The sequence below is a fragment of the Pistacia vera genome, unplaced genomic scaffold (assembly GCF_008641045.1).
Source record: "Pistacia vera cultivar Batoury unplaced genomic scaffold, PisVer_v2 Contig1179, whole genome shotgun sequence".
NCBI classification, from domain to species: Eukaryota; Viridiplantae; Streptophyta; class Magnoliopsida; order Sapindales; family Anacardiaceae; genus Pistacia; species Pistacia vera.
This window is the reverse complement of record NW_022195225.1, coordinates 58,777-71,096: the sequence shown is the minus strand read 5'-3', so window position 1 is coordinate 71,096 and position 12,320 is coordinate 58,777. Positions and strand designations below refer to the sequence as shown.

Sequence of the window (12,320 nt, the reverse complement as noted above, 5' to 3'; positions counted from 1 at the left end):
TTGGTAAATGTAGCCTTTTTGCAACTAATTCTGGTTAGTTGCTAAAAAATTGGTTGCAAAATGTCATTTTTCTTGTAGTGCTGGTCGTCTTATTTTCTACAAAGAGACAAAAAGTTTGTTAATTTCACCTATAAAAGAGGAGCTGAAGAAAAAGGGACAGTTCCCAAATTGAAGGAAAGGAAAACCTACTCGGCTCCCTAAATTGGCAAACGCCATCATATTCAAAAAAAGAAAAATTTGGCCTCATAAGCCCCGACATTACTAGAGTAGCCAAATATTCCTCTCTCGATTGAAGATTGCTTCGAGAGTTAGTAAAAGTCTTTATCTTTACTCTTCTTCAAATAGTAAGCGCATGCGAGCTCCAGCGCTGTCAGCTCGCCAAGACCATTTTTGCCACATGCAATATATGTAGCAACCGCTATCATGTACGCATTAGGCGTCAATTGTAATGGCGTAACCTCGAAGTGATCGAGGATCGATTTGATGAAGGGGTGAAAAGGTATCAACGCCCCACACTTAAAAATCGTCTCAGAGATCACAGCCATTCCCTCTGGGGGATTCCAAGCTGTGTACGTCCTATGCTGGTAGACATCTACGCTAAGCGCGAACTGGTCCACTGGTTTCTGTATCTCATCCCGGGTGGCCATTGATAATGTCTCTTGCACGGGACTTGCTGAGGTGACCGGCGCCTGCGAGCTCGTCCCCTCGGCTACTTTGGTTGCTAAAGTGTCCATTGCTCCTAAAGTCTGAAAAAGCGGCGACAAACAGAGATGACTCAGTCTCTGTACAGTGTCCCATAGGATGACGTGGAAGAGCAAAAGAAACCCTAATTTACTTTCCTTAACCCCTAGAAAAACCCTTGAGAATGAATTTCCAAGAATCCGTGTCCAAAGTTCTCACTTTTTATAAAGAAAAAAGTTATCTTTTTACCACTGTCCAAGAACATGCATCGTGTAAGCTTATCAGGCAGTTCATACCCACGATTACCATAAAGTCGAGCTTTTAACAGAAATAAAAGAGGAAAACGAATGAGACGTCTTCCTTACCTCTTGACTACTGGTGACGAACTTCATGTTGTAACGAAGAGTGCGCATCAACTGGAAGAAGAACGGACTGATTTCGCAAGTGCAAGAGTTTTGTTTTTCTCTCTAAAAATGTGAGTGTTGTGATAAAACTTGAGGCTAACCTGGGGTTTTATAAGGGGAAAAACGATGATTGGTTTCCCTAGATGGCGACGCTTGGGCAGGATACGTTTCTCGCCATTGATTATGACCATGTGTCGTTAATCCATGTGAAGAGTAACCTTCATGCTTCGTGGATGCCAATTGACATTCCCCCCCATTGGAGTAACCAAGCGTCAGCGCGGTTACCTCCTCAACATTAAATGCGCCCTCATCCGCATTTAATACTTTGAAAGGGAATGTCGTTTCAACATGACTTACAATTAATACGCATGGCTGGCACTTATTGTGCAAGAGACACGTCTGTCAGAATAAAGTTTATTTTATTGACCAGACCAGCTGTCAAGCGCAATGGATAACATCTGAAGAGATCGTTCGAGGAAAACACTCTTCTCCATGTATCGATTTTGAGACGGTGTGATCCCTTGTTTTCGGTAAAAATGTGCTAAGTATTTTCAGGTCACAAGCGACAGATGAAGTTCAAAGCATGTTGGTATAACATTGAGTAGGGTCCGACCCAGGTCGCTGAACCTGTGGGAGAAGGCCGCCTCAGATCGTTTGTGCTATTCTTAGAGACCTATGTTGTGACCTCCTTACAGCTCACTGGTCGGGATGAACCGCTAGTTTCACATTATCTTAACTGCTTGTCTCATATAGCTTGACCAGGCATCACTCAAGATAAGTCAGGTCACGGCATAATCATAAAGTTCTCAAGGTTCAATCCTTAACCTTAAAAACTGGGGGGCTTCTGTTATGCCTAAAAAATCAGGGCTGACGTAAGCTCACGCCAGCAAGGGCCAATCAGAATTCAGGAATGCTTTGTGTCGTCTAGACGATGCCACATTGCGCAAGGATGGAAGATATATGGTTGTCGTCAGTGTGGCAGGTGAAAGCTTGGCTTGTAAGTGGCCAGGAATTGTCCACCTGCCCAAGCCCTACGCGATTTAAAGATATCTCATGTGCAGTCAACCAATGGGAAGTAGGTTAGGAATTGTACCACACTTGTCCGACTGCAGAATCATGATTATTACCTTGGATCCCTCTACTATAAATAGAGGGCCCTTCTCTCATTTACAGGATTCACTCATTTTTAGTTTTCTAAAGCAGACTCTGTCTCTCTGTATTTAAATTCTCTCTAGATTGTAATTCAGCTTGCTGTACGCGACCTGATTGTAATCACCCATTAATACAATTATAGTGGACGTAGGATTTGCTTTTAAGCATCTGAACCACTTTAAAAATTGTCTCTTGTTTTTCCTCTCGTTGCGCAGTTCTATATTACATGTAATTTCTAAGTCTGCTTAACACTTTACACGCGAGAGTCGTTAGTGTCAAAATCAAGCATCAACATAAGACATCAAAATTTTACAATGGACCACACTTAAAAACTTCTCGAGCATGCATGCATATGAATATGATAGCTATATATATGCGCTCAATGCATGCGCATGCACCTTTTTGACTTTTAATTACGGTTCTGCTCCTGCAAATTATGTGAATTTTCCAACTCATGCATGGGCATGGCATGGCCATTTGGCTTTGCTTTCTCATAACATTCTCCAACAGTTTGCATCACAATCCAGAGTGGTCCGTCGCACCTATTAAAGTCATATAACGATGATCTTTAAAAGGTTCTTCAACTGCTCTTAAACCATGCATGCCAACTTCCCTTTATATATTGTGGATAGCTAATTCTCCATTATCTTGATCATATTCTAACTTTCTAACGCGAATTTGGGACCATTCCTGAATTCTAATAGATATTAGAAATTCTGTTGGTGAAAGCAGCCACCCAGTTACATCATATGAGTAAATTTATGCTGGTTTTTTTAGATTTTGCGAGTAAGAGAACCGTAACTCAGTTACAATAAATTAAATTCCATATTCTTGACCACTCGCTGCAAAAGTTGTTTTCTCTACTTTACCGCAATTTCTCCGCCCAAAAGTTTAGTTCACACCAACGCGTTGAATCCGAGTCTTGGAGACTTATCTTTTCCCTTTGGCGTTAACTAGGAAGAGAGTTTACATGCAACCAAATGGGTCATATTCTCAGTGGACTTGAGTACGTAGCGTAGCTTGGCCCATCATCAAAACGCGTTGCCGTTTCCACAACTTGTGTGTTAATATGAGCCGAGTGGGAGGGTTTCTGGTGGGTAGAAGACAGGAAGCAGAAGACATTGATTGATTAATTGATTGATTCAAACTCTATCTCCAAAGTCCAATCACACTTGAGTTTCCTTTCCATACCTTATTTTTTTTCCTCAAATCATCTCACAGACGGTGTCCTTTTCTTATCAATACCATCTAAATGTCTCCATCAAAAAATAAAATAAAATTCTGTGTCTGATTATTTGGTAGTATATATTAATCAATTGAATTGCGAAGAAGATGATAAGAAGAGTGACAAAGGCCACCCGTTGTTTGTTTAGATCATATATTGGAGTTTTATTATTGGCATGACAAAGGCCACTTGAGTTGACTGATACCTAGTCAACCTGAGCTACTCTTATGAAAAGTTGAAAACCATCAAGCTGCTTCTACGTTACAATGTGTTGTATTGAGAGATTGGAGATTAATTACCATCGTGTGCAAGGTTAGATTTTCTTCCAATTTTTTTTGATAATCTTTAACTATATAATATTGTATGAGAATGATGGATACTCTAATCTATGGACTATTTTGCTTTTGTATCGTATTATAATGACGCTGATCAGCTGGAGAGTAATAAGCAATTTATAAGAAAATAATTAAACCAGTCAAAAACTGTTATATCTAAAAAGTCACGCTTATGTCAGCTCATTTAATATCTTCTTGTACCAGTTGCCAAGCCCATATCTTTAAAGATATTCTCACCAACTCTATCTCATTTCAAGAAATGAATGGACGAGAACCTTCCATGTGTCAAGGCAACTTGCAAAACACTCATTACATTGAGTGTTTGGGTGAATAAATAGGCATTTCTCTTCACGAAGAAGGGAGGCTAGAGGCTGGGCTGAGATTTGAGCTTCATTTTCATTCTCTCTCTGTAAACATTGTATTTCTTCATCTTTTTATGTCTTACGGGCAAAATCATAGAAATAGTCAGTGAGCAATAAAATAACAGTGAATATAGGAGTCGCTTGTTGAGCATCCGAACCACTAATAAAAACCCCCTCTTGCCAATCTTTTATTTATTTTTCTGCAAAATATATAATCTCAGCTCCATATTCAAATCTCATGGATCCATCATGTATGTCTCCTGAGTCCGCTCAGCATTTTCCACGTGCGAGTCGTTGGCTTCCAAAATCAAGCGTCAACAAAAACTAAATTAGAAAAATAATTCTCCTCTGAATATCAAAAATTGGTTAAGATTTGGCAAGTACAAGGGGTACAGTTGACAATGGCACCCAATTTCGAGTTTATTTAGCTTCTGTCGTCACAATTACTTTTATGGCAGAAGAAACATCTCCTATTTTATGTCAACGGATACGAACATGATTAGATTGACTAAAATTTGAAATAAAAAATTAACCAAGCGGCTTTTGACTTTAGATCAGAAGCTTACATGTTTGAACAGTTTGATTAATCATGTATTGATCAATATTTAAGCTTTTATTCAATGAAATATCCGCAGAAAAAACTTAGTTAATTTGTAAATTATAATGTCAAATAAGATATACATTGAGTTCCTTGACGTAAGAGAAGATTGAGAAGTGAAGATGATATAACGAATGACAAAAGCCTGCGTCATTCGTCTCTTTAATTTAAAGCATGTAGTATGCTGTTGCTGCTTTCTCTTACAGCCATAATATTAGTTACATGTTATATATCTATCTCCCATATTTTTGGTTATATATCTCAACTTATTAATGAACTTTAGGACCTGTTGTTGGTTCGTGATACAAAAATGTTTTTCGAAATATTAAGATATATAAAGTATTGAGCCTGTGATGTGAATGAACCAATCAGTAGGTCAAAGGGACTCTGGATTAACTGAATTAAAGACATAACTTAATTTTGCTTAAACAATAATTAAGTAGCCAGACGTGCTGCATCAAATAAGACAGAATACGCGGCTGCAAGTTCACATCATGATGAAATTGTTAACGTTTAAAAAACTTGAACTCATTTGATAGTCAACCCATTGATGAGTTTCTCAGAGAATAATTCTTGAGATATTCTCTACTGACCCCCAAACCCAAACCCAAATAAAAATAATATAAATTAATTAAGTTATTTCAAAAACATTATGGATTGAATCATCTCCCTTATCCAATATTGTTGAATAAACTTTTCTGCTTATTATCGATATAATTATGACTTTACATAATTTAAGAGATGTTGGTGTATTTTAGATACAACTGAACCCTAATCTAAAGAAATTCTTCTCACAATTAATTGATATAAAATGTAGCTTTGACCAAAACTTCAATTTAATAACATGTAACTTTAGCGTGCAAAGGAAAAGTAGATATTAAAATCTGAAAGGAACATAACTACCTCTCACTTCTTAATCGTGTGAATATCTCTGGTTCCCTGTGTGCCTTGTATGGCTATGAGCGGCTATACGATAGATCATATAATCAGTCAAGTCATAACTTTATATAAATGTTTATTATCAGTATAATCACCCAATACTAATTATAATTATGCCTTTTCCACATGATGTTAAAAGCGATTAGCGGTCCAGTACGCAGTTTACATCAATAATCCTTTCCTTGACCCAAAGGTTATAATTTCACGATCAAGTGGAGGATCCTCTCAATTAGATTTCTAGAAGTAGAAGTAGCTGGCCTTCTTCATCACGACTGCTTGGTAATGGTGCATGTGTGGATATAAGTGTGCTGACCATCTTTGCCTTATAATATCAGATACATTGTAGATTTTTTTATCTACTTTTCACATGAACACTTGACGTTCACTACATGATTGGATCACAAAGCATTAAATTTATTATTTCCCAGCAGCAATCCACGTAATCTGTGTCAGAATTTCACATGATCCTGACTATATATTATTATTAACCATCATTTTAACTTGCGAACCTGGAAATGAAAGCAAGTCAATAGTGAAAGATTAAAACAGATATCAATTAAATCTGTCTCTCTCGCCAGCTAGCTATCTGGCCGGCTCCATACTAAACAAGTAGAGAACCTCAAAAAGTGCTCATATATCTGCAAGACACATTACCACACCCGATCGAAATTGAGCCAAAAAATGGTTAAACTGGTCTCTTCGTCAGTCCGCGGTAATTAAGAAGAAAGGAGTAGACTTCAACTAATCCACATCCCAAAAGTTGATAGATACAACATCACTTTTATTTTACTATGTGAATATTTACGGAGAGTTATTAAAATGCAGAATATGTCATTTGATCAGCAAAATGTTTATGCCATTTATACTTTAGTACATATGATCTACACTTATCCCTTTTAATTGGAAAAAAAATTATGTTTTGATCGACCCCAACTTAAATTTTATATATGATTGCCATTATTTTTGGTTTTTGTGTTTGTTGGATTGTGGGTATAAACCCCAACGTTTGAGTTGGTGAACTTGCATATGATGGATTATCCATATTTTACTGGAGAAACCTGTATAATAATGAAAGGAAATACTTAGCAAATGAAGCAACAATTAATTAACAATGTAAAAGAGTTGAAATTATATAGAAGGAAGCTGGCAAGCTGTGAAGCGTTGACTAGATAAAAGATATTAAATACGGGATATGCTATGGATGCCGGATTCGATTCTGGGCTTTGGTAAGCACTTACTCACTAAAAAGCCGGCAAACACAACCACAAATCTCCAGCTTTCTCTCTCTTCCTTCACTGCAATTGCATGTTCAAAAAGCAGGTTAGCTTCTCCCTCTGTCATCTCACACACGCACACAAACTTTGTTTTAGACTACTTTTTGTGAACCAAGAGAAATTCCTTGCTTTTGGGAACTGCTTTTTTAGATTTTTTTACCACTTTTTGATACTCAAAGTCCTTTGTCATTGATTGTTATTGGTGGGGCACTCTCTTCATCAGTTGGAAGTTAAAAAGCACAAAAACTATTCTTCTTCTTCTTTTTTTCCTCCTTTTTAACTCCAGAAGTGGATGCGAAGACTCTCTCTCAATTGGTAGTATAATCTGCCATTTAGATACAAGCTCATAGTCATTGCACAACTTTCTTTTATTCAGATCTCAGTTTTTGTTTTTCATCCATAGACACTGCATAGAATCCTTAATATCAGCTTTCCATTTTTCTTTTCTATCTCGTTACACTAACAGAAGTGATTGGGTTGGTCTTCTTGAGGAGTTAGTTATTAAATTAATTAATGGAATTACGTATGCGTACATTGAAGATTCTCTATCATCGTTTATGAATTAATTTAATCTTGTTTTATCCTCTTGTCGCTACCACATATGAGTATCCTTTTTATACATGCGTTATTTTGTTTTCCTTCTCCTTTAACTGCAATAAATTAAGCTGCCAGCTAGCTAGCTCTCCATGATACCTCTGCAAAACTGATATTTTGTCAAAGCAACTAATTAGTCCACCTATTATTATTTTATAAGTATAATATATAAGAATAATTTGTTGTAGGAATAAATTTCTATAGTCAAATAAGAACTGGGTAATAGATATCCAGCTTTCTGTCGCTGTGGCGATAATAACGATGTATTTAAGCCTATGAAAAGTACACATGCATTTAAATTTTTATGTCTCATCATTTTCTATGTAGAAATCGTGAATATTATCTCAGTAATTCAAGATGGAAATTTAGATCACATGGGAAAGAGTAGGGAACCGTGTCAACTTGTTTTGTTTTATGGCATCAGCTTTGCAAAAATCTAACTCCATCGTGATCATTTTGCTTCACAATAATTGAGGCCAAAAGATGTTTCAAAACTCAAGCTGCAGTAAATTCATTTACGAAATTCTGATTCTATGCTAATATGAGGTATATTAAGACTCGAATAATAACATGAATTTAATTAAATCATATTGTTGCTCTCGTATGTATATATGCAGGAAACTTAATTTCAAAGTTTGCCGGAGGAAGACTAATACCCATAAGTTTTATCATCTAGCCATGGCTAGAACAATTGATTGTGCTTAATGCACTTGATGTGGCGAAGACCCAATGGTACCATTTTACTGCCATTGTTATTGCTGGATGGGATCTTCACAGATGCATACGATCTCTTTTGCATCTCCTTGGTCACCAAGTTGTGGGTCGCTTTACTACCACGTTGATGGCGCCCAAGCCAGGAACATTGCCTCCAAGGGTTTCACGCTGCCGTAATGGGGTGGCTCTATGTGGCACTTTAGCTGGTCAGCTCTTCTTTGGTTGGCTTGGAGACAAACTAGGTCGAAAAAGGGTTTATGGTATAACTCTTATTCTCATGGTTGTTAGCGCCATCGCCTCTGGACTTTCCTTCGGAAAAGTCCAAACGGTGTCATGACAACCCTTTGCTTCTTCGGTTTGGCTTGGTTTTGTGTTGGTGGGGACTACCCACTTCAGCCACTATTATGTCTGAATATGCTAACAAAAAGACCCGCGAGCATTTATTGCTGCGGTTTTTGCCATGCAAGGTTTTGGTATTTGGCTGGTGGTTTTGTAGCTCTAATTGTATCAACTGCATTTAATCATTCATTCAATGCTCCTCCATACTCAGTTATCCCATAGGCTCCACCGTGCCTCAAGCTGACTATGTTTGGCGTATTGTGTTGATGGTTGGTGCCGTTCCTGCTACTCTTACATATTATTGGCGTATGAAGATGCCGGAAACTGCTCGTTACACGCTCTTGTTGCCAAAAACGCAAAACAAGCTGCTGCTGACATGTCGAAGGTCTTGCATGTAGAACTGAAGTAGAGGAGGAAAAGGTAGCAAAATGACCATAGAAAATCAATCCAATTCCTTTGATTGTTTTCAAGGGAATTCTTGAAACGTCACGGACTTCACTTGTTTGGAACCTGTTCCACTTGGTTCTTGTTAGATATTGCATTCTACAGTAATAATCTTTTCAAAAGATATTTTCAGTGCAATTGGATGGCTTCCTCCAGCACAACAATGAAGCTATTGCGAGTTTTCAAGATTGCAAGGCACAAACACTTATAGCCCTATGGAGTACAGTTCCAGGGTATTGGTGCACAGGTTTCTAATTGATTATTTGGAAGGTTTGCAATCCAAATGATGGGTTTCTTCTTCATGACAGTGTTCATGTTTGCACTCGCTATACCTTGATCACTGGTCCAGAAGCTCACAGAATTGGTTTTGTCGTTTATACTCACTAACATTTTTCTTTGCAATTTTGACCAAATGCCACGACATTTGTGGTGCCAGCAGAGATCTTCCCGGCAAGGCTAAGGTCAACTTGTCATGGAATATCAGCAGCGGCTGGTAAAGCAGGTGCAATTGTGGGCGCATTTGGTTTCCTATACGCCGCCCAACACTGACAAAACCAAGACAGACCCGGTTACCCACCTGGTATTTGGTGTCAAAAATTCACTGATAATGCTCGTTTTTATTAACTTTGTTGGAATGATATGCACTCTATGCGTCCCAGAGGCAAGGGAAATTCACTTGAGGAATTGAGTGGTGAAAATGAGGAGGACGCTGCAGAGACTGACCAGGCAGTTGCTTCTACTAGGACTGCTCCTGTGTAATGATTTTTATTAATATATCAAACTCTGTGAAAATTCAATGGTAGTTCATTTTGGTTTCCTGTTACGTCTATGAAATTAAACACAATAATTTATGTAATTATGATAATTGCTCTTGAATGTTTGCTTGTTGGTCCAAGTGCAACTACAAGCTGTGTATTGAATTTGTTTTGATTTAATCATTTTCTTTCTGATTCACAATTACGCTTTTATAGTGATGAAAAATAATTGTATTTTCTTTAAGATTATATCATTTATGTGTGGCTCGAATTTATCGAAGTGCAACGTGTAATATCCTGATAAAGGAGGATACTGAGGACAAATTCTTTGTGGCCTTCTATAGTTGACATCAAACAAACATCCAATTTTCATCAAACGTCTTTGGGGCCGTTAGAATTAAGTGGGGACTCCACGCGTATAAGCCCAAATACGACTTCTTTCATTATATGATAACCATTTTCTTTTTCTTTTCCTTTTTCTTTTAAAAAAAAAAAAAAAAAACTTCCTTATTCAATAATTTCCAATACGACGCAGAACAGGCTGGCTAAGCAATAAAGTTGATCCTAACCACTACTGGGTGGTCTAGCGGTCAATTATGACTTTTGGATATATTATTCAAGAAGTTCTGAGTTTAATCCATCTGAGTTGTTAATAGGGGTAGCCACTAAGGGAATTTATTTGATTGTCAACTTTAAAGCTCCAAAAGATTAGTTGAGGTACACGCAAGTTGGACACCCCCAATCACCAGAAAAGGACACCCCCGATCACTAAAAAAAAAAAATTGAGCTCGCTTGTTCAATAAAGACATCCCAAAGGTTTTAACAAATTAGGTTAACACAAATACTTCACTCCTTTTAACTTCCTTAGGGCATCTCCAACCCACGCCAAAATAGCGCAAAAAACACCAAATTGGCGTGGGTTGGTACTCCAACCCACGCTAAACACTGCGCCAAAATGGCGTAGCACTGTAGCAAATATATATATTTTTTTAATTTTGATTTTTTTTTTTTTTTAAATTTTGTTAAGTTAATTTGAGTATTAAATTTTACACCAAAAATCATACCAAATTTGAGTATTTGTATTTAATTTAATTTGATTATTATTTATAATAATGATATAATTTAAAAAATGATGAAAAATTAAAAATAGAACTTTATTCAATGCAAATATTAAACTACAATAACTCAAAATAAAAATTAACACTAATTTAAAAACACTAAAATTAAAAGAAAATACAACATAAACTAAAATAACAATTTAGTATTCCGGTATAATTTTCAAAATAATTATTATTTAATAAAAATATCATTCCCAATATTTAATTAATATATACAAAAATAATGAGTGAAATAGATTAATGGTTGATTATTACAATAAAAGAAAAAAAAAGAATATTTTAAAGAATATTCTAAGGAATATTCTTTTTGGTGCAATATTTGGTGTTGTGGGTTGGAGATGAAATAGTGTTTTGCACCAAATTTTGCACCAATTTGGTGCAATGGGTTGGAGATGGTCTTAGGCTCTATTAGGGTTATTTCCCTCCAAAATACAAAGAGTAATGCTACACTTACACCATTTTTTTACACTATTTTGTAAACATCATGATGTGGCATATGCTACAACCACACAAATTCTATTATAATATTAAAAATTCAAAATAATTAAAATTTTGTGTGATTGTAACATATGCTACATCATGATGTAATGAAAATTATGTAAAAGAGTGATGTAAGTGTAGCACTACTCAAATACAAAACTGACAAGTTTGAATTAGTCATTTGCACTCTTTATTGTCAATTTTTTTTTAAAAAAAAAAAAAGAGGTCATGGTTCAGACAATCTGAAAATGGTGGTTTCGACTATAAGAGATGGGGTGTAAGTGGCTAATTATAGGGGGTAACTGTCAATGTTTTATGTTTAAGGGATGTACATAAAAATAACTCTAAAAGAGGCCTAACGGAAGTTAAAAGAATGCGGTGTTTGTATTAACCTATTGATCTTTTCTGTACGACCGTGAAATATTGAAACCTTAGGGGAGGTCCACGTGATTAATTCTGCAATAAATCAAACTCTATAACAATGGTAGGCAGTATATAACTAGCCAGCCTCTGGACCTCACCCATAGTTGACTGACTCAAATTACAAGAGCAGCCAAATGAATGGCTAATTTTTAAGTCAACAGTCAACAATAAAGATTCTTGTTTGAGATAAAGAAGATGTAAGCAGAGTGAGATAATAACTTTAAGCACTTGGTTACTAATTTCAGTTCAGACTTGAGAGTAGTTCACTGCATGCCTTCTGTTTTCTAGAATGAATATTGATGATGATTGATTTTAATATCAATGACTTGTACGTATAAAATATTAAGCTATTTTTAAAAATTATACGTGAATAATTGAGATAATCAAATGTAAAGACTAAATAATAAATGAGAGATGGTTTTTAAAGTGATTCGGATGCTTAAAGCGAATCCTACGTTCATTATTTTTTTTATATATGAGAGA

The 12,320-nt window shown here is 36.3% G+C and overlaps 1 pseudogene; it reads left to right on the top strand.

Moving 5' to 3' along the window:
* Positions 1-2,153: 2,153 nt before the first annotated feature.
* On the top strand, positions 2,154-9,917 carry LOC116108605 (annotated as a pseudogene).
* The last annotated feature ends 2,403 nt before the right edge of the window (positions 9,918-12,320 follow it).